We start from the raw sequence: 21075 nt of genomic DNA, 5'->3' as shown, positions 1-21075 counted from the left end.
GCATTATGTAGCAGACAGTATTAGCTGACATTCTGAGAAATCATCCTACTACACTGACTCATGAGAAACATTCTTTTTACGTCACTTCGATACAGCTACGACCGGAAGTTACTTTTTGTAGCAGGTTAGGAGAATTAACGTAGCAGGTTAGGAGAATTAGGTTAAGGTTAGGAAAAGGTTTAGGGTTAGCGAAAATGCTCTCTTAACCTGCTGCAAAAATGCTCTCTTAACCTGCTACGAAAATCACATACGGTCGTAGCTGTATCAAAGTGCTGTGAAAAGAGTGTGTCTCCTGACGCGTACTGGATTTCAGAGGACTCCAATGCTCCCATTGCCATTGCCATACTTTCAGGAGATCTGCTGAGGATGCATGTAGCTCACAATATGCTACGCCATATGGGCATCCTCCACAGGACATCCACCCTTGTCCATCGATGGGACAGGAAGAGACTGGTACTGGATGCCTGCAAATCAAATGATTATTGATAATAGAGATGTGCCTGGGCACAATTAAAAAAAAATGTCGGTCCGGATGTAAGTGAAAATAGCAACCTAATTGTTTGAGTAAATAAAATGAAAATACTCATATTGCTGCAGGCGTAGGCCTATATTTTGGTAATCTAAGGCTTAAATAACGCATGTGGTCATTGAATCATAAAGACAACATAGGACAAAAGGGCATGTGGAAAAAGCTGTGTAGACAGCCTTGGGTGAGGTGATCTAGTGCATGTTGTACATTCATAAAAGCTGTTCATCCTCTCTAGGGCATTGGTGACTGAATACTCTGTTTGCTGGAGCATTGTCTTTAGAGATACCCCCTGAGTTATTACCTAGCACCAGGGTTTTTTATAGGGCTAGCCAGCCACAGTTCACTGATTCCATCAAAATGTAATTAAAATACAATCATCCATCATTAGACATGCCAGGCAGCCATGCAAGGGCAAGATGGAGGTGGCGGGGACAGCAGGGACACCTAACAACTAATTCAGCTGAGCCAAGAACATTTTATTTGTTCATTTTGTAGCTACATCCCAGCTAATAATTATAGGGAGAGAAAACGTTACCTGGAATATTCCCTTAATGTTTGAGTGTCCAGTTTATTTTTTGTACATGTTTTGGTGTTAAAGTTAGGAGGACATTCCCTTAATGTCAAGCAGAACTTATCTAGAACATGGTTATAATGTTCTTAAAATATACAACATTAATGTTCTAGATGTGTTTTATGGGATTGCAAGAACATTAACGTGTCCAGTTTCTGAGGGTTAGGAGAATATTCCATCAATGTTCCACCAAACATACACAGAACATGGTTGCCATGTTGTCAGAATTTATAATATTAATGTTCTAGACACGTTTCATGAGACGTTGCAAGATCATTAATGTGTCCAGTTTCTGAGGGTTAGGACAATATTCCATCAACGTCCCACCAAACATAAACAGAACATGGTTGCCATGTTCTCAGAAAATAAGATATTAATGTTCTAGACAAGTTTTTTATGTGAACGTTGCAAGAATATTTCTGTGTATCAGTTGTCAGGACGTTGCCTGATGGTCCCAAAGAAACGTTCTCTCCCCCCAAAAAATGACATTACACATCACGCCTTGTTAATGTTGCCAAGCCTATCAAGGCCCTGAATGGTGATCCGCTGATCCATTCACAACTCTTTTTGTCTATTGGCAATGTTAGGGATACTCACACACACACAGTGCTTTTAAGATTTGGGTATGTAATTTCAGGTGGAAATTGAAAAAAAAGGTCCTATCCTTCATATCCATACAGTGTTTTCAACTTAAATATTTGCATTGAGTATGTTCATTTATACAGTAATTATTATTCAACATGTTGTCACCTGGGATTTGAATGCACAAGCTCTTGGTTCACGTCACTCAGATCTTCCTGCTACGCCACCATGTCTGTGTTAGTTATCAGTTCGTTTGAACTTTTCTCTCATCATTCATTTGATTTACTTATTTCAGCAATTTAAGAGCTTTCTGTATAAATCTCAGCTCTGTTAAAATAAAATATTTGATTGATCATAGAGATTCAGGAGTATCATTGAAACAGGTTAATATGCCACACCAACATTAGACAAATAGAGAAAGCCCTTCATTTACTGAAATAAGTCAATAAAATCAATGATGAGAATAGTCAGATTAACTGATACCTGATATGGCCTTGGTGGCGTAGCAGGAAGATCGACGGACAGTAAACCAAGACGTTTTTGAGTTCAAATCCCAGCCGATGACATGCAGAATAATAATTACTGTATACATGCACCATGTAATCATCTATGTCAAATACAGTGTATGTAGGTGGAAAACACTGTATGTTAAAAGCACTGTGTGTGTATCCCTAACCTTGCCAACAGACAAAGAGCTATGAATGGATCAGTGGTTCACCAATCAGAGCCTTGCTTGGCAACAGTAATAAGACCTGATGTGTAATGAATTTTTCTTTGGGCCTATAAATGTTCTCGCAATGTTCCCATGAAATGTGTCTAGAACGTTAATATATTATGTTCTGTGTATGTTTGGTGATACGTTGATGGAATATTCTCTTAACCCACAAAAAACTGGACACATGAATGTTCTTGCAACATTCCCATGAAACGTGTCTAGAACATGAATATCTTAAGTTCTGAGAACATGGTCCCACGTTCTGGGTAAGTTCTATTTGACGTTAAGGGAATGGTCTCCTGGAAATGTTAATGACCTAATGAGACTCGAAAAGGAATGTTCTCTAAAGTTGTGAGAATGTCTGTTGTCAGCTGGGAAAAGCCGACTGCAAATTTAGTAGTATGCTTGTCAGGCTATTATTATGTTTTCATGCAATTCATAAACAATATAAAAATAACACACCAAATAAAAAACAAATAGTTTGTTTATAAATAGTATATTGATCTATGGCTGTGTAAATGTATATAGCCATGTTGTGTCCATTGAATTAGGCTTACCAGATGATTGTACAGTAGGCTACACACACCTCTATGCAAAACACGAAAGGTGCAGCACGAGGAAATCCAGCGCACGCCCGGATCCTGTTCATCTAACCCATGTGAAATAAAAAAGACTGCTCAGAAGTGAGTGATATACTGTAGGGGGACTGGTCGACAATTACATTGGTACAGTCGTGGACAAAAGTTTTGAGAATGACACAAATATAAATGTTCACAAAGTTTGCTGCTTCAGTGTCTAGATATTTTTGTCAGATGTTACTATGGAATCATGAAGTATAATTACAAGCATTTCATAAGTGTCAAAGGCTTTTATTGACAATTACATGAAGTTGATGCAAAGAGTAAATATTTGCAGTGTTGCCCCTTCTTTTTCAAGACCTCTGCAATCTGCCCTGGCACGCTGTCAATTAACTTCTGGGCCACATCCTGACTGATGGCAGCCCATTCTTGCATAATCAATGCTTGGAGTTTGTCAGAATTTGTGGGTTTTTGTTTGTCCACCCGCCTCTTGAGGATTGACCATAAGTTCTCAATAGGATTAAGGTCTGGGGAGTTTCCTAGCCATGGACCCAAAATATCGATGTTTTGTTCCCCGAGCCACTTACTTATCACTTTTGTCTTATTGCAAGGTTCTCCATCATGCTGGAAAAAGCATTGTTCGTCACCAAACTGTTCCTGGATGGTTGGGAGAAGTTGCTCTCGGAGGATGTGTTGGTACCATTATTTTTTCATGGCTGTGTTCTTAGGCAAAATCGTGAGTGAGCCCACTCCCTTGGCTGAGAAGCAACCCCACACATGAATGGTCTCAGGATGCTTTACTGTTGGCATGATATAGGACTGATGGTAGCGCTCACCTTGTCTTCTCCAGACAAGCTTTTTTCCGGATGCCCCAAACAATCGGAAAGGGGATTCATCAGAGAAAATAACTTTACCCCAGTCCTCAGCAGTCCAATCCCTGTACCTTTTGCAGAATATCAGTCTGTCCCTGATGTTTCTCCTGGAGAGAAGTGGCTTCTTTGCTGCCCTTCTTGACACCAGGCCATTCTCCAAAAGTATTCGCCTCACTGTCCGTGCAGATGCACTCACACCTGCCTGCTGCCATTCCTGAGCAAGTTCTGCACTGGTGGTGCCCCGATCCCGCAGCTGAATCAACTTTAGGAGACAGTCCTGCCACTTGCTGGACTTTCTTGGGCGCCCTGAAGCCTTCTTCACAACAATTGAACCGCTCTCCTTGAAGTTCTTGATGATCCGATAAATGGTTGATTTAGGTGCAATCTTACTGGCAGCAATATCCTTGCCTGTGAAGCCCTTTTTGTGCAAAGCAATGACAGCATGTGATTCCTTGCAGGTAACCATGGTTGACAGAGGAAGAACAATGATTCCAAGCGCCACCCTCCTTTTGAAGCTACCGGTCTGTTATTCGAACTCAATCAGCATGACAGAGTGATCTCCAGCCTTGTCCTCGTCAACACTCACACCTGTGTTAACGAGAGAATCACTGACATGATGTCAGCTGGTCCTTTTATAGCAGGGCTGAAATGCAGTGGAAATGTTTTTGGGGGATTCAGTTCATTTGCATGGCAAAGTGAGACTGCAATTAATTGCAATTCATCTGATCACTCTTCATAACATTCTGGAGTATATGCAAATTGTCATCATACAAACTGAGGCAGTAGACATTGTGAAAATTATTATTTGGCCACGACTGTAGAAGCTTTGATCGTTTTTTTTTTTTTACAGATTTTTACAGATGGCTCCAAGCACCCAGATAGTTGTCGTACAGGAGCGAGCGTTTACATTCCTGAACTTGATGTGGAGATAGGCCTATGTTGAAGACTAACAGATTAACTGTCTGTATACTCAGTTCAACTGTTGACAATAGTAGCTGCCCTCCAGTGAGTGGAGGACGCTCAACCTGTCAGAATAGCAGGATGCTCAGATTCCCTGTCTGTATTGAATAGAATCTAATAGGAGGGACCTACTATTGGAGGCATTAATATTATTATGGAGAATTGAGAGACTGGGTATATTAGTGCGATTCTGCTGGGTCCCAGTCCACTTGGGAGTGGGTGTAACAGATGTCCAGCGAAGACTGGTCTTGTCACCAGCGTAACAGATGTGATTGTACTTCATACAATCACGAAATAACTGAATGAGCAGGGAGTTAATGTGACCATTACAATAAGAGCATGCTAGCTAACTCCATCTTACAGCAATAACATGCAAAAGCACATCCCACAAAGCCCCCAATATCTAACAGCTATCATACACAACATACTGTATATATATAAAATCAATTCAAATTGTAGTTGTCACATGCGCCGAATACAACAGGTGTAGTAGACCTTACAGTGAAATGCTTACTTACAAGCCTTTAACCAACAATGCGGTTTAAAGAAAAATACGTGTTAAGAAAGTATTTACAAAAATAAACTGAAGTAAAAAATAAATAACAGAGCAACAGTAAAATAACTGTAACGAGGCTATATACAGGGGGTGCAGGTACAGAGTTGATGTGCGGGTGCACAGGTTAGTCGAGGTAATTTAGGTAATATGTACATGTAGGTAAAGTGACTATGCATAGATAATAAACGGGGGGGGGGGGGGGGGGGTCAAATGCGCCTTTTCACTGCTGACGTTGAGACTGGTGTTTTGCGGGTACTATTTAATGAAGTTGCCAGTTGAGGACTTGTGAGGTGTCTGTTTCTCAAACTAGACACTCTAATGTACTTGTCCTCTTGCTCAGTTGTGCACTGGGGCCTCTCACTCCTCTTTCTATTCTGGTTAGAGCCAGTTTGCGCTGTTCTGTGAAGGGAGTAGTACACAGTGTTGTATGACTTCTTCAGTTTCTTGGCAATTTCTCACATGGAATAGCCTTCATTTCTCAGAGCAAGAATAGACTAACGAGTTTCAGAAGAAAGTTCTTTGTTTCTAGCCATTTTGAGCCTTTAAATCGAACCCACACCCACACGAGGTAAAATGGCGCCGGAAGAAATGGCAGCAGTTTTACGGGCGCCCAACCAATTGTGCTATTATGTGTTTTTTGCGTTATTTGTAACTTATTTTGTACATAATGTTTCTGCAACCGTATCTTACGGCAAAAAATAGCAACTAGATATCAGGACAGCGATCACTCACCTCGGATTAGACAAAGATTTTTTCTTCAACAAGCAAGACGCACAGGACATTCTCCAAACAACCGACAGAGCCAACATCCCCGTTATTTGCAAGAGAAAGAAACGCAGGTACAGGGGACACAGAGCGGGATGCCTCGTGAGGCCCCGCAGAAGGCGAGTGGGAAAGCTGCCGTTACCGTCAATATTACTCGCCAACGTGCAATCATTGGACAATAAATTAGACGAGGTACGATCACGAATATCCTACCAACGGGACATCAAAAACTGTAACATCCTATGTTTCACAGAATCGTGGCTGAATGACGACATGGATATTCAGCTAGCGGGATATACGCTGCACCGGCAAGATAGACGAGGTGGGGCGGACTGTGCATATTTGTAAACAACAGCTGGTGCACGAAATCTGAGGAAGTCTCTAGATTTTTCCAATCAGAGGGGAAAAAATTCTAGATCACCTGTACTCCATACACAGAGATGCGTACAAAGCTCTCCCAAGCCCTCCATTTGGTAAATCCTACCACAACTCTATCCTCCTGATTCCTGCTTACAAGCAAAAATTTAAGCAGGAAGCACCAGTGACTCAGTCTATAAAAAAGTGGTCAGATGAAACAGATGCTAAACTACAGGACTGTTTTGCTATCACAGACTGGAACATGTTCCGGGATTCTTCCGATGGCATTGAGGAGTACACCACATCAGTCACTGGCTTTATCAATAAGTGCATCGAGGATGTCGTCCCCACAGTGACTGTACGTACATACCCCAACCAGAAGCCATAGATTACAGGCAACATTCACACTGAGCTAAAGGGCAGAGCTGCCACTTTCAAGGTGCGGGACTCTAACCAGGAAGCTTACAAGAAATCCTGCTATGCCCTGCGACGAACCATCAAACAGGCAAAGCGTCAATACAGGGCTAAGATTGAATCATACTACTCCGGCTCCGAAGCTCGTCTTATGTGGCAGGGCTTGCAAACAATTACAGACTACAAAACGAAGCACAGTTCCGAGCTGCCCGGTGACACGAGACTACCAGACGAGCTAAATCACTTCTATGCTCCCTTCGAGGCAAGCAGCACTGAGGCATGCATGAGCATCAGCTGTTCCGGACGACTGTGTAATCACGCTCTCTGTAGCCGACGTGAGTAAGACCTTTAAACAGGTCAAAATACACAAGGCTGCGGGGCCAGATAGATTACCAGGACGTGCGCTCCGGGCATGTGCTGACCAACTGGCAGGTGTCTTCACTGACATTTTCAACATGTCCCTGATTGAGTCTGTAATACCAACATGTTTCAAGCAGACCACCATAGTCCCTGTGCCCATGTCCATAGCCATGAAGTGCTTTGAAAGGCTGGTAAGGGCTCACATCAACACCATTATCCCAGAAACCCTAGACCCACTCCAATTTGCATACCGCCCAAACCGATCCACAGATGATGCAATCTCTATTGCACTCCACACTGCCCTTTCCCACCTGGACAAAAGGAACACTTATGTGAGAATGCTATTCATTGACTACAGCTCAGCGTTCAACACCATAGTACCCTCAAAGCTCATCACTATGCTAAGGATCCTGGGACTAAACACCTCCTTCTGCAACTGGATCCTGGACTTCCTGACAGGCCGCCCCCAGGTGGTGAGGGTAGGTAGAAAGACATCTGCCACACTGATCCTCAACACTGACCCCCCAGGGGTGTGTGCTCAGGCCCCTCCTGTACTCCCTGTTCACCCACGACTGCATGGCCAGACACAACTCCAACACCATCATTTAGTTTGCAGACAACACAACAGTGGTAGGTCTGATCACCGACAACGACGAGACAGCCTATAGGGAGGAGGTCAGAGACCTGGCCGGGTGGTGCCAGAATAACAACCTATCACTCAACGTAACTAAGACTAAGGAGATGATTGTGGACTACAGGAAAAGGAGGACCAAGTACGCCCCCATTCTCATCGACGGGGCTGTAGCGGAGCAGGTTGAGAGCTTCAAGTTCCTTGGTGTCCACATCACCAACAAACTAGAATGGTCCAAACACACCAAGACAGTCGTGAAGAGGGCACGACAAAGCCTATTCCCCCTCAGGAAACTAAAAAGATTTGGCATGGGTCCTCAGATCCTCAAAAGGTTCTACAGCTGCAACATCGAGAGCATCCTGACTGGTTGCATCACTGCCTAGTACGGCAATTGCCCGGCCTCCGACCGCAAGGCACTACAGAGGGTAGTGCGTACGGCCCAGTACATCACTGGGGCTAAGCTGCCAGCCATCCAGGACCTCTACACCAGGCGGAGTCAGAGGAAGGCCCTAAAAATTGTCAAAGACCCCAGCCACCCCGTTCATAGACTGTTCTCTCTACTACTGCATGGCAAATGGTACCAGAGTGCCAAGTCTAGGACAAAAAGGCTTTTCAACAGTTTTTACCCCCAAGCCATAAGACTCCTGAACAGGTAATCAAATGGTTACCCGGACTATTTGCATTGGATTAGCTAACACAAGAGCTTCACCCACGACTCCATTGGAACACAGCAGTGACGGTTGCTGATAATGGGCCTCTACGCCTACCTAGATATTCAATTAATAATCAGCCGTTTCCAGCTACAATAGTCATTAACAACATGAACAATGTCTAATGTATTTCTGATCAATTTTATGTGATTTTAATGGACAAAAAAGCATGCTTTTCTTTAAAAAACAAGGACATTTCTAAGTGACCCCAAACTTTTGAACGGTAGTGTGTGTTTACAGTTGAAGTCAGAAGTTTACATGCACTTAGGTTGGAGTCATTAAAACTCCTTTTTCAACCACTCCACACATTTCTTTGTTAACAAACTATAGTTTTGGCAAGTCGGTTAGGACATCTACTTTGTTCATGAAACAAGTAATTTTTCCATCAATTGTTTACAGACATATTATTTCACTTATAATTCACTGTATCACAATTCCAGTMGGTCAGAAGTTTACATACACTAAGTTGACTGTGCTTTTAAACAGCTTGGAAAATTTCAGAAAATGATGTCATGGCTTTAGAAGCTTCTGATAGGCTAATTGACATAATTTGAGTCAATTGGAGTTGTACCTGTGGATGTATTTCAAGGCCTACCTTCAAAACTCTGTGCCTCTTTGCTTGGCATCATCGGAAAATCTAAAGAAATCAGCCAAGAACTCTGGTTCATTCTTGGGAGCAATTCAAATGTGAAGGTACCACGTTAAACACCATGCAGCCGTCATACCGCTCAGGAAGGAGACGCGTTCTGTCTCCTAGAGATGAATGTACTTTGGTGCGAAAAGTGAAAATCAATCCCAGAACAACAGCAAAGGACCTTGTGAAGATGCTGGAGGAAACAGGTACAAAAGTATCTAAATCCACAGTAAAACGAGTCCTATATCGACATAACCTGAAAGGCCGCTCAGCAAGGAACAAGCCACTACTCCAAAACCGCCATAAAAAAGCCAGACTACGGTTTGCAACTGCATATGGAACAAAGATACTTTTTGGAGAAATGTCCTCTGGTCTGATGACACAAAATAGAACTGTTTGGCCTTAATGACCATCGTTATGTTTGGAGGAAAAAGGGGGAAGCTTGCAAGCCGAAGAACACCATCCCAATGGTGAAGCACGGTGGTGGCAGCATCATGTTGTGGGGGGTGATTGCTGCAGGAGGGACTGGTGCTCTTCACAAAATAGATGGCATCATGAGGGAGGAAAATTATGTGGATATATTGAAGCAACATCTCAAGACATCAGTCAGGAAGTTAAAGCTTGGTTTGCAAATGGGTCTTCCAAATGGACAATGACCCCAAGCATACTTCCAAAGTTTATGGCAAAATGGCTTAAGGACAACAAAGTCAAGGTATTGGAGTGGCCATCACAAAAGCCCTGACCTCAATCCAATAGAACATTTGTGGGCAGAACTGAAAAAGCATGTGCGAGCAAGGAGGCTAAAAACCTGACTCAGGAGGAATGGTAGGAATGTCAGGAGGAATGGGCCAAAATTCACCCAACTTATTGTGGGAAGCTTGTGGAAGGCTACCCGAAACGTTTGACCGAAGTTAAAACAATTTAAAGGCAATGCTACCAAATACTAATTGAGTGTATGTAAAACTTCTGACCCACTGGGAAAGTGAATAAATGAATAAAAGCTTAAATAAATCATTCTCTCTACTATTATTCTGACATTTCACATTCTGAAAATAAAGTGGTGATCCTAACTGGATTTTTACTTGGATTAAATGTCAGGAAGGTGTATGTAAACTTCCGACTTGAACTGTATATACAGTGGGGAGAACAAGTATTTGATACACTGCCGATTTTGCAGGTTTTCCTACTTACAAAGCATGTAGAGGTCTGTAATTTTTCTATAGGTACACTTCAACTGTGAGAGACGGAATCTAAAACAAAAATCCAGAAAATCACATTGTATGATTTTTTAAATAATTAATTTGCATTTTATTGCATGACATAAGTATTTGATCACCTACCAACCAGTAAAAATCCGGCTCTCAACAGACCTGTTAGTTTTTCTTAAGAAGCCCTCCTGTTCTCCACTCATTACCTGTATTAACTGCACCTGTTTGAACTCGTTACCTGTATGAAAGACACCTGTCCACACACTCAATCAAACAGATTCCAACCTCTCCACAATGGCAAGAAGCCAGAGAGCTGTGTAAGGACATCAGGGATAGAATTGTAGACCTGCACAAGGCTGGGATGGGCTACAGGACAATAGGCAAGCAGCTTGGTGAGAAGGAAACAACTGTTGGCGCAATTATTAGAAAATGGAAGAAGTTCAAGATGACGGTCAATCACCCTCGGTCTGGGGCTCCATGCAAGATTTCCACCTCGTGGGCATCAATGATCATGAGGAAGGTGAGGGATCAGCCCAGAACTACACGGCAGGACCTGGTCAATGACCTGAAGAGAAGCTGGGACCACAGTCTCAAAGAAAACCATTAGTAACACACTACGCCGTCATGGATTAAAATCCTGCAGCGCACGCAAGGTCCCCCTGCTTAAGCCAGTGCATGTCCAGGCCTGTCTGAAGTTTGCCAATGACCATCTGGATGATCCAGAGGAGGAATGGGAGAAGGTCATGTGGTCTGATGAGAACAAAAATAGAGCTTTTTGGTCTAACTCCACTCGCCGTGTTTGGAGGAAGAAGAAGTATGAGTACAACCCCAAGAACACCATCCCAACCGTGAAGCATGGAGGTGGAAAATATCATTCTTTGGGGATGCTTTCTGCAAAGGGGACAGGACGACTGCACCGTATTGAGGGAGGATGGATGGGGCCATGTATCGCGAGATCTTGGCCAACAACCTCCTTCCCTCAGTAAGAGCATTGAAGATGGGTCGTGGCTGGTCTTCCAGCATGACAACGACACGAAGCACACAGCCATGGCAACAAAGGAGTGGCTCCGTAAGAAGCATCTCAAGGTCCTGGAGTGGCCTAGCCAGTCTCCAGACCTGAACCCATAGAAAATCTTTGGAGGGAACTGAAAGTCCGTATTGCCCAGCGACAGCCCCGAAACCTGAGGGATCTGGAGAAGATCTGTAGGGAGGAGTGGGCCAAAATCCTGCTGCAGTGTGTGCAAACCTAGTCAAGAACTACAGGAAACGTATGATCTCTGTAATTGCAAACAAAGGTTTCTGTACCAAATATTAAGTACTGCTTTTCTGATGTATCAAATACTTATGTCATGCAATAAAATGCAAATTAATTACTTAAAAATCATACAATGTGATTTTCTGGATTTTTGTTTTAGATTCCGTCTCTCATAGTTTTGAAGTGTACTATGATAAAAATTACAGACCTCTACATGCTTTGTAAGTAGGAAAACCTGCAAAATCGGCAGTGTATCAAATACTTGTTCTCCCCACTGTATATACCTTATTTAGAGAAGTATTCAGACCCTTTGCTATGAGACTCGAAGTTTCCAGTGATCATCATTGAGATGTTGCTACAACTTGATTGGAGTCCACCTGTGGTAAATTCAAATGATTGAACATGATTTGAAAAGGCACTCACCTGTCTATAGAAGGTCCCACAGAGCAAAAACCAAGCCATGAGGTCGAAGGAATTGTCCGTAGAGCTCCAAGACAGGATTGTGTCGAGGCACAGATCTGGGGAAGGGTACCAAAACATTTCCGCAGCTTTGATGGTCCCCAAGAACACAGTGGCCTCCATCATTCTTAAATGGAAGAAGTTTGGAACCACCAAGACTCTTCCTAGAGCTGGCCAAACTGAGCAATCAGGGGAGAAGCGTCTTGGTCAGGGAGGTGAAGATGGGAGAACCTTCCAGAAGAACAGAAGAACAACCATCTCTGCAGCACTCCACCAATCAGGCCTTTATGGTAGAGTGGCCAGAAGGAAGCCACTCCTCAGTAAAAGTCACATGACAGCCCGCTTGGAGTTTGCTAAAAGGCACTTAAAGACTCTCAAACCATGAGAAATAAGATTCTCTGGTCTGATGAAACCAGTATTGAACTCTTCGGCCTGAATGCCAAGAATCAAGTCTGGAGGAAACCTGGCACCATCTGCACGGTGAAGCATTGGGGTAGCAACATCATGCTGTGGGGATGTTTTTCAGCGGCAGGGACTGGGAGACTAGTGAGGATCGAGGGGAAGATGAATGAAGCAAAGTACAGAGATCCTTGATGAAAACCTGCTCCAGAGCACTCAGGACCTCGGATTCGGGGGAAAGGCAATGCTACCATTCCTTTCGCAAGGCAATCAAACAAGCCAAGCGTCAGTATAGGACAAAGTAGAGTCGCAATTTAACGGCTCAGACACGAGAGGTATGTGGCAGGGTCTACAGTCAATCACGGACTACAAAAAGAAAACCAGCCCCGTCGCGGACCCCGATGTCTTGTATGAGTTGATATATAAAACGACGCAAGATTCAAGACTTTTCAGCTATAATTATTATATTGAATTCTTGCCATCAACAAAATGTTGAATATTTGGGCCATAAAATCCTCGAAGCTCTGCAGATTTTGTTGTGAGGATACAGAATCAATAGACCATTTATTTTTTGTATTGCCCTCAGGTAGCCTGTTTCTGGTCTCAGGTTCAGGAAAGGCTGAAAATGCATACCATTGATCTAAAATTGACCCTAGAAATAGTACTGATGAGAGATCTGGAAAGACCGGGCCAGCCAATTACTAATATATTAATACTCTTAGTAAAAGTATTTCTCTTCAACTCGCAATCTGTGGATTCTATTCAACTAGACAGATTGAAATTGTACATTAAACATCACAGCATAGTTGAAAGATATATGTTCCGTAGAAATCCGAAGAGAGTGGCCAGCAGAGATAGGTGGGATGGGCAATTGGAGACAAGTGGGAGTGGAGTTGCTGGGCGGGGGTTAGAATGATGGTCAAAGATAAAAGTATAAAAAATAAAGTCAAAATAAAACATAATGAAAAGTATGTTTGAATGTGTTATGGGTTTTTGATGAATAATGACTAAATAATGTATACATTTAGCTTAAAACTATAACTAAACAGAATTCTACTGTGTTACTGTATGGATGTATGAACATTATTCTAATCATAGTSCTGAATATAATGTGTGTAATTTTAATCAAGAATTAGAACAAGGACTGTCTGTTCCTTGTTAGAAACGAATGGAGCTATCGTCAGACAGGCTGGAATGCTGTGTTCCTTACAGGACATTCTGTCTCTACCCAGGGAGGGGAGAGACCTTGGGCTGGTATTAGTTTGTTATTGTTTAACAGGTGGCAGACAATGTGAGAAGGCTTGTGAACTGTATTGCCATTGTATCCGAGTGGAGGAAGGACATTTTAAAACCTATGACGTCATTTTTATTATATAACCTGATGTAAATTGTACTATGATCAGTACTCTCGAGAATAAACGCTATTGATTGATTGATTTTGAGACTGGTTTCTGTCCATTTTATGCAAATAAGTATCTTACAAATTCTTATGAATGGGCAGAGTGTTTTAATTGAATTGGTTGATGAACATATAGGAATTAAAAATTCCTTTAACAGAATGAATCTGAGGGGCAGTGTTTTTACAGCCAATGCCTGTTTGCCCGAGGCTGATGATATGCAGGTGTTTGTACACATGCATATACACACGCTCTCATTCAAATGCACATATAGACACACACACACACACACATGTAAATAGTGCCAGAAATGCACTCAAACATATAGTTGGCCTTGTTGTTATGATTTTTAGTTTGGCCTTTATGTCCTTTGTTTTTTCCGTTTTCCTTTGTCTTTTTTTCTCTTCATTTCATTTTCTTGGTTGTTGGTGGCATTGGGGGGGGGGGGGGGGGGGGGTTCTGTGGGAGGGGGGTTCCGGTAATGGTTGAGGGAAGCTTGGGGAACTTGTGGGGGGGATCTTGGAGGGTTCGAGTCTCCGTTTTTGGCCTTGTGAGAGATCTGTCGAAGTGCCCTTGAGCAGACATTCACAGAAGTAGCGACAGCATACACAATCATGCAAACGGAAAAAGTAGGCTACATTAGTCCTAGCGTTAACTGAGGAAAGATAGACGTAACAGAAGCGGTCATATTTAGATAACTCTCGGCTGACAGAAACCACAATATGAATTAGCTAATAGCAATTACTGTTTATAATTCATCACATCACGAGTGAGCTCAACATTGATCTAAATAATTGAGTAAAACACTTTCTAGAAATCGAAAGTAATCCAACGAGGGGTAGTTTCTGCGCGCCGCCATGTTTGTTTTTTCGTATCAACCAAAGATAATAAGAGTAGACAAGATGAATCTGGTCTGTTTACAGTATTAATGTTAAAGGGCGTGTGTCGTCTACAATCATTCACTTCCCTTCATTTACTTCCGGAAGTTTACTCGAAAGATGAGTGAACCAATCTTTCCCATCATAACATCTTTGGTCTGACAGAAGTGTACGTGACACCCAGAATGCCTTGTATATTGTCAACAAACATGGCGCAACACATAGCTGTAAAATAGCTCGACATTAGCTTATTATAATCAGTACAACCTTCAAATAAGCATTTTACGCACATCATAGCTGTCTATTACAATCTATGCAATAATCGGAATGAATTGTTTGTCACCAGTACTTAAAAAATAAAAATAAATGTGACAAATTAAATTTGACATCAGATTTCAAATAGCCTAATTACGCCAAATAGCTTAATTAAATACCAATTTTGCTGGCGTAATTAGGCTAATTAGGCTTAATTAGGCTTACTTACAAGCTCTTAACCAACAATGCAGTTCAAGAAATAGAGTTGATAAAATATTTACTAAATAAACTAAAGTAAAAACATGTAATCAATCAATAGGTAACACAAGAAATGTACATAACAATAACGAGGCTATATACAGGGGGTACCGGTACCGAGTCAATGTGCAGGGGTACAGGTTAATCGAGGTAATTTGTAAAGTGACTGTGCATAGATAATAAACAGCGAGTAGCAGCAGCAGCAGCAGCAGGGGGGGGTAGAAGCTGTTAAGGAGCCTTTTGGTCCTAGACTTGGTGCTCCGGTACCGCTTGCCATGCAGTAGCAGAGAGAACAGTCCATGACTTGGATGACTGGAGTCTTTGACAATTTTTTGGGCCTTCCTCTGACACCTCCAAGTATATAGGTCCTGGATGTCAGGAAGCTTGTCCCCAGTGATGTACTGGGCCGTACGCACTTCCCTCTGCGCCTTCCGGTCAGATGCCGAGCAGTTGCCATACCAGGCGGTAATGCAACCGGTCATGATGCTCTCGATGGTGCAGCTGTAGAACTTTTTAAGTATCTGGGGATCCATCACAATTATTTTCAGCCTCCTGGGGGGGGAAAAGGTGTTGTCGTGCCCTCTTCACATTGATATTGGTGTGTTTGGACCATGATAGTTAGTTGGTGATGTAGACACCAAGGAACTTGAAACTCTCGACCCAATCCACTTCAGCCCCGTCGATGTTAATGGGGGTGTTACGGATACAGGTATCCTGTGTGTATTTCTTTTCTCTCCTTCTCCCCTACTCACAGGTGGCAATCATCATTCTCTAATCGGTCGCCAATCAGTCACTAATCAGAAGACACACCTGCTCCTTTTCCCTTACCCAATCACATCCCCTTTCCCTTGGTTTAAAAGTATCCCAATCAGTTCTCTCTGGAGATCTCTCTTTTGCACCTACATGTCACTTTGTCCGTTATCCTGTGAGTATTGTATTGTTATGGTGTATGACTGTTTGTTGGTGGGAAAAGGTGATAACCAGACAAGTCGCCCATGGGCCTACATTACCCGTAGGAAAACTGTCTAAATAGCCTAGTTAGAACTGGGCGGACCACCCTCTGTATTTTTGGTTAGTTAGCTAGCTGTTCTTAAAGCAGGATAGACTAGCTTAGGGGTTTGTTTGGATATATTATTTCTTTCCTTGGGTCCAACTCAGCCCCTTTTTCCCACACCCCGATTTACCGTGTGTTTGAAATAAACCTGAAGTGTTTGACGGTAGATTTAAGTTGTCTGTGGTTTTTTGTTCTCACTGTTACTTTTTCACTGGTGTGATTTGCATGAGATATATTACGGGTCTCATTTCCATCCCCCCTAGACTGCAGGGCAAAAGGGGTTCGTAACAGGGGGCCTATTCGGCCCTCCTTTTCCTATAGTCCACGATTAACTTCTTTTTCTTGCTCACATTGAGGGAGATGTTGTCCTGGGACCATACTGCCAGGTCTCGGACCTCCTCTCTATAAGCTGTCTCATTGTCAGTGATCAGGCCTACCACTGTCAAAACTTAATGATGGTGTGAACAGGGAGTACAGGAGGGGACTAAGCACTACCCCTGAGGGGTCCCAGTGTTGAGAATCAGTGTGGCAGATGTGTGGTTGCCTACCCTTACCACCTGGGGGCGGCCCATCAGGAAGTCCATTTATCCAGCTGCAGAGGGAGGTGTTTGGTCCAAGGGTCCTTAGCTTAGTGATGCGCTTTGTGGGCACTATAGTGTTGAACGCTGAGCTGTAGTCAATGAACAGCATTCTCACATAGGTGTTCCTTTTGTCCAGGTGGGAAAGGGAAGTGTGGAGTCTGATTGAAATGAGGTAAAACAGATTTAAGTTTGCCTGCATTAAAGTCCATGGCCACTAGGACCACCGCTTCTGGATGAGCATACCTGACTACCTAGTTATTAAGTCTATGATTTGATAGAGCAGTCTGACTGAGCGATGGTAGGCACCAGCATGCTCGTAAGCATTCATTCAAACAGCACTTTTGTGCTTTTTGCCAGCAGCTCTTCGCAATGCATCAAGCATTGCGCTGTTTATGACTTCAAGCCTATCAACTCCTGAGATTAGGCTGGTGTAACTGATGTGAAATGGCTAGCTAGTTAGCGGGGTGCGCGCTAATAGCGTTTCAAACGTCACTCGCTCTGAGACTTGGAGTAGTTCCCCTTGCTCTGCATGGGTAACGCTGCTTCGAGGGTGGCTGTTGTCGATGTGTTCCTGGTTCGAGCCCAGGTAGCGGCGAGGGATGGAAGCTATACTGTTCCACTGGCAATACTAAAGTGCCTATAAGAACATCCAATAGTCAAATGTATATGAAATACAAATCGTAGAGATAGTCCTATAACAACCTAAAACTTTAGGGAATATTGAAGACTCATGTTAAAAGGAACCACCAGCTTTCATATGTTCTGAGCAAGGAACTTAAACGTTAGCTGTCTTACATGGCACATATTGCACTTTTACTTTCTTCGCCAACACTTTGTTTTTGCATTATTTAAACCAAATTGAACATGTCTCATTTGAGGCTAAATTGATTTTATTTATGTATTATATTAAGTTAAAATAAGTGTTCATTCAGTATTGTTGTAATTGTCATTATTACAAATAATAAAAATAAAAAATTGTCCGATTAATCGGTATCAGCTTTTTTTGGTCCACCAATAATCAGTATCGGTGTTAAAATCATAATCGGTCGACCTCCTAGTTGAGTCATTTGAATAGAGGCAGTGCAGATAGTGCTGATGACTGGTCCGTCCGAACCACGCATGAACAAGGGAACCTATATTCAGAGAGCCTGTTTCTGTCCTGCCCTTGGTGCAGGGCATGTGATGTCCATAGCCTCTTCATCGCAAAACTCCCTGATCTTCTCAAGATAAGTTTGTCTAGCTGTATCCCGTCCAGGTGGTGCTTGTACAGACCGTCTATGGGAGGAAGATTGTCAGCGTTGGAAACCTGGTCCCAACTGAGTCTGAACGCTCCTTGGCAACACCAGACTCCAGAGCATCGAAGCTGTAAAACAGGAAATAACAAAAATATTAGAAGACATTACAACCTTGCACAACATCAATGCACCTCCCAATTTTACATAAGAATAATCTCATGCAATGAAAATGATTTTCACCTGAAGAGCTGGTACTGCTTGATCTGTGGCAGTGGCCTGAAGTACGGAGTCAGGTGTTGTTACCAGCCATAGCTTTCCACCTGCACCGTACCATCCTCCAGTCCAACCAGCTGTGGGATGTTGACCCGTCACAGCGCTGTCCTTCACAACACCAGCAATCTCAGACAAAGTGTTCACTCTGGTCTTTCTGAAGCGCTGCTTGATGAGGTCGAAGCACCAGTCGGGGGCAAACTTGGTGTGGCCTGTGATCAGGAAGTGAAGGTCCAGACCATGGTGGAGCTAGTGCATGGTCCGCCAGGCACAATACCAGAGCACAAACTTGTTCTGGCCACTGTAGTTATCACAATTAGGGTCCACACGCATTTCCCCAACTCTGTAGTTGATGACTGTGCTGCTGCCTTTGCTGGATGACATGCCTTCATCAATCAAGTAGTTGACTTGTGGTATTCCTTCACAGCAGACAAACAATCCACACCTGCGAGGAGTTATAAAGTAGATTGGACCTGGCTGCATAGGGTCAGAAGGATAGTGCACCTGCAAAGAACATTAAGACAAATTGCAATTAATTGTCTCATCCCTGTCATTCTGTCTTTACACAGTGAAATGCATTTGCCTGCCTCCCATATTATCTATTTATTATTTGTGTTTTTTTTGTGTGTATATCTATCTATGCCCTTAATCAGTATAAAGGAGGACATGTTGCTTACTTGTTGAGCAAAATTAAAGATGCAACGCATCCTGATGTCTTTGCTTCCTGGTTCAGTAGGGGCCCACAGAGACAACTGCAGGTCTTGATAGTCTTGCATTCAGCAACCACTTTCTGGTAGACAGACCGCTCACTCTGAACAAGCAAGAGATGCTGCTCTTGCTTCTTCAGCTTGGCTGACTTAACAGCTTCTGGCAGATCTGAAGACCTGATAGTTGTTCCTCTGGCACTGCCACCACAGGTCTGTCCTCGGCTTAGTGCTTGAGATGTGGGGCAGCAATTTTCTCCACAGATTCCTGAAGGAAGACAGCCCGACAACACGCACCTCTGGAAAACAGACAATGCGAGATCAATAAAAGTAGTGATAATTATGTTGGAGGTCAATTAAATAATCAAAATGTGGTGTTTATGCTTTACAAACCAAGTGTTGTCATCGATTCTTTGTAGAGACACCGCACCACTGCTTTTGTCACATGAGATGGCAGCAGCTTTCCACCAAAGTGTGTCCTGGGTGGCATCCTGGTAATACTATTGCATTAGCCTCTGCGTAGTTGTTGATGAAGTTCACCACTCGCAGCAAGTCCTCATGCTTCAGGTGTAACCAGCAAGCTTTCACTTGGGAGTCTTTTGTTTAGACATGTAATGTTAGCTAGCTAAAAAAATTAACAAAAATCCCAATCCATAGAGTAACGTTCGCAAACCAGCCATCTAACCTCCGCTAACGTTAGCTAGTTAACGGCATGTTTTAACGTGGAGTCTTTTGTTTAGACATGTAACGTTTTTACCTAAATCAGGGATTTCCTCATCGTCTGATTAATTTTCAGAGTCCGAGAGAGTTAGCATGGCACGATCGTCCTCCAGAAAGTAGTCCATCACAACTTTTTCCCACTGACCTTAGTTGATCGCGCCTGATAAATTCAGGGCATAAATGTTATTGAGAGCAGTAGCAACATATTTGCAGTTCTCCATGGCTAATGTTATACAGTATCTTCCGAGAAGAAAAACTGCAGTAGAAAGGATAATCTAAACATTACGAGTAGCTCATTTTATAGACACAAGTGCAACACCGCAGACCAATCCAAACTGATCTCTCGGCATGTCCAGCCCACTCATTATCTCAGCCAATCATGGCTAGCTGAAAGGTTCCTGCTTTCTCTGTGGCTAAACCAATTTGGCTCGTAATTTAACCATTTTATTTTTATTTACAGATGACATAACGTTACAAGTTTGATATTAAGGCACATGAAAGTTCACATGTTCGAGAAGCCATTTCTTCCAAAAAACGCATTTTGATAAAAAAAAAAAATTATGTTCAAAAGGCTCTCCTGTGAAGTCTGATTTGCGACATATGCCTAGTTTCCTGAATTGGGTCACATTTTAGAGGGATAGTTCAGCCAAATTAGTAATATATTTACATGTTGGTTTCTTGTAGACAAGGAGAGACTGCAATCAATCCTATGGCTACAGTATCATTAATATTAGCATGTTCTAATGAAAAACCAATCTAATTCAATGTCCCCCAGTTAGCATACTCTAAATCCCATGCCCAAATAATCTCAAGGTAACTTCAAACCAAGTCATCGGGTTTTGAGTGTGTATTCAATTTTAAAATAATCGTGACTACACCTGACGTGTGATTTTTAAACATTTGTATCTCACCTAGGTCATGGGCCTAAGCCATATGACAATATGTAGAATTGCACGAAATTATCTTTAAAACTGATTTTTTTTATGGGTGGACCTCTAAACCGCCCGGCTAAGGGTGGTGTCAATGACATTCACAATAGAAAATATCACTCCATGCTACCGGATCTTCAAAAAATAGCAGCACTGGTGATTGATTTACACACTCCAGTACAGTAGGTGGCGACATGCACCTCCAACCAACCGCCATAATATTATTGAAGTAGAAGAAG

At 42.7% G+C, this 21075-nt stretch overlaps 1 long non-coding RNA gene across 1 annotated transcript; it reads right to left on the bottom strand.

Annotated features, from left to right (window-relative positions):
* Positions 1 to 15297: 15297 nt before the first annotated feature.
* Positions 15298 to 20225, bottom strand: LOC111974747 (uncharacterized). Its single transcript, XR_002878717.3, has 4 exons — positions 19581 to 20225; positions 19161 to 19486; positions 18454 to 18987; positions 15298 to 18341 (listed from the first exon to the last, which is right to left on the bottom strand). It is a non-coding gene; the product is annotated as an uncharacterized lncRNA (long non-coding RNA).
* Between the last annotated feature and the right edge of the window lie 850 nt (positions 20226 to 21075).

Source organism: Salvelinus sp. IW2-2015, linkage group LG15 (genome assembly GCF_002910315.2).
Source record: "Salvelinus sp. IW2-2015 linkage group LG15, ASM291031v2, whole genome shotgun sequence".
Lineage (NCBI taxonomy): Eukaryota > Metazoa > Chordata > Actinopteri > Salmoniformes > Salmonidae > Salvelinus > Salvelinus sp. IW2-2015.
Note: the sequence above shows the minus strand (reverse complement) of the source record. Positions and strands in the feature narration are given on the sequence as shown.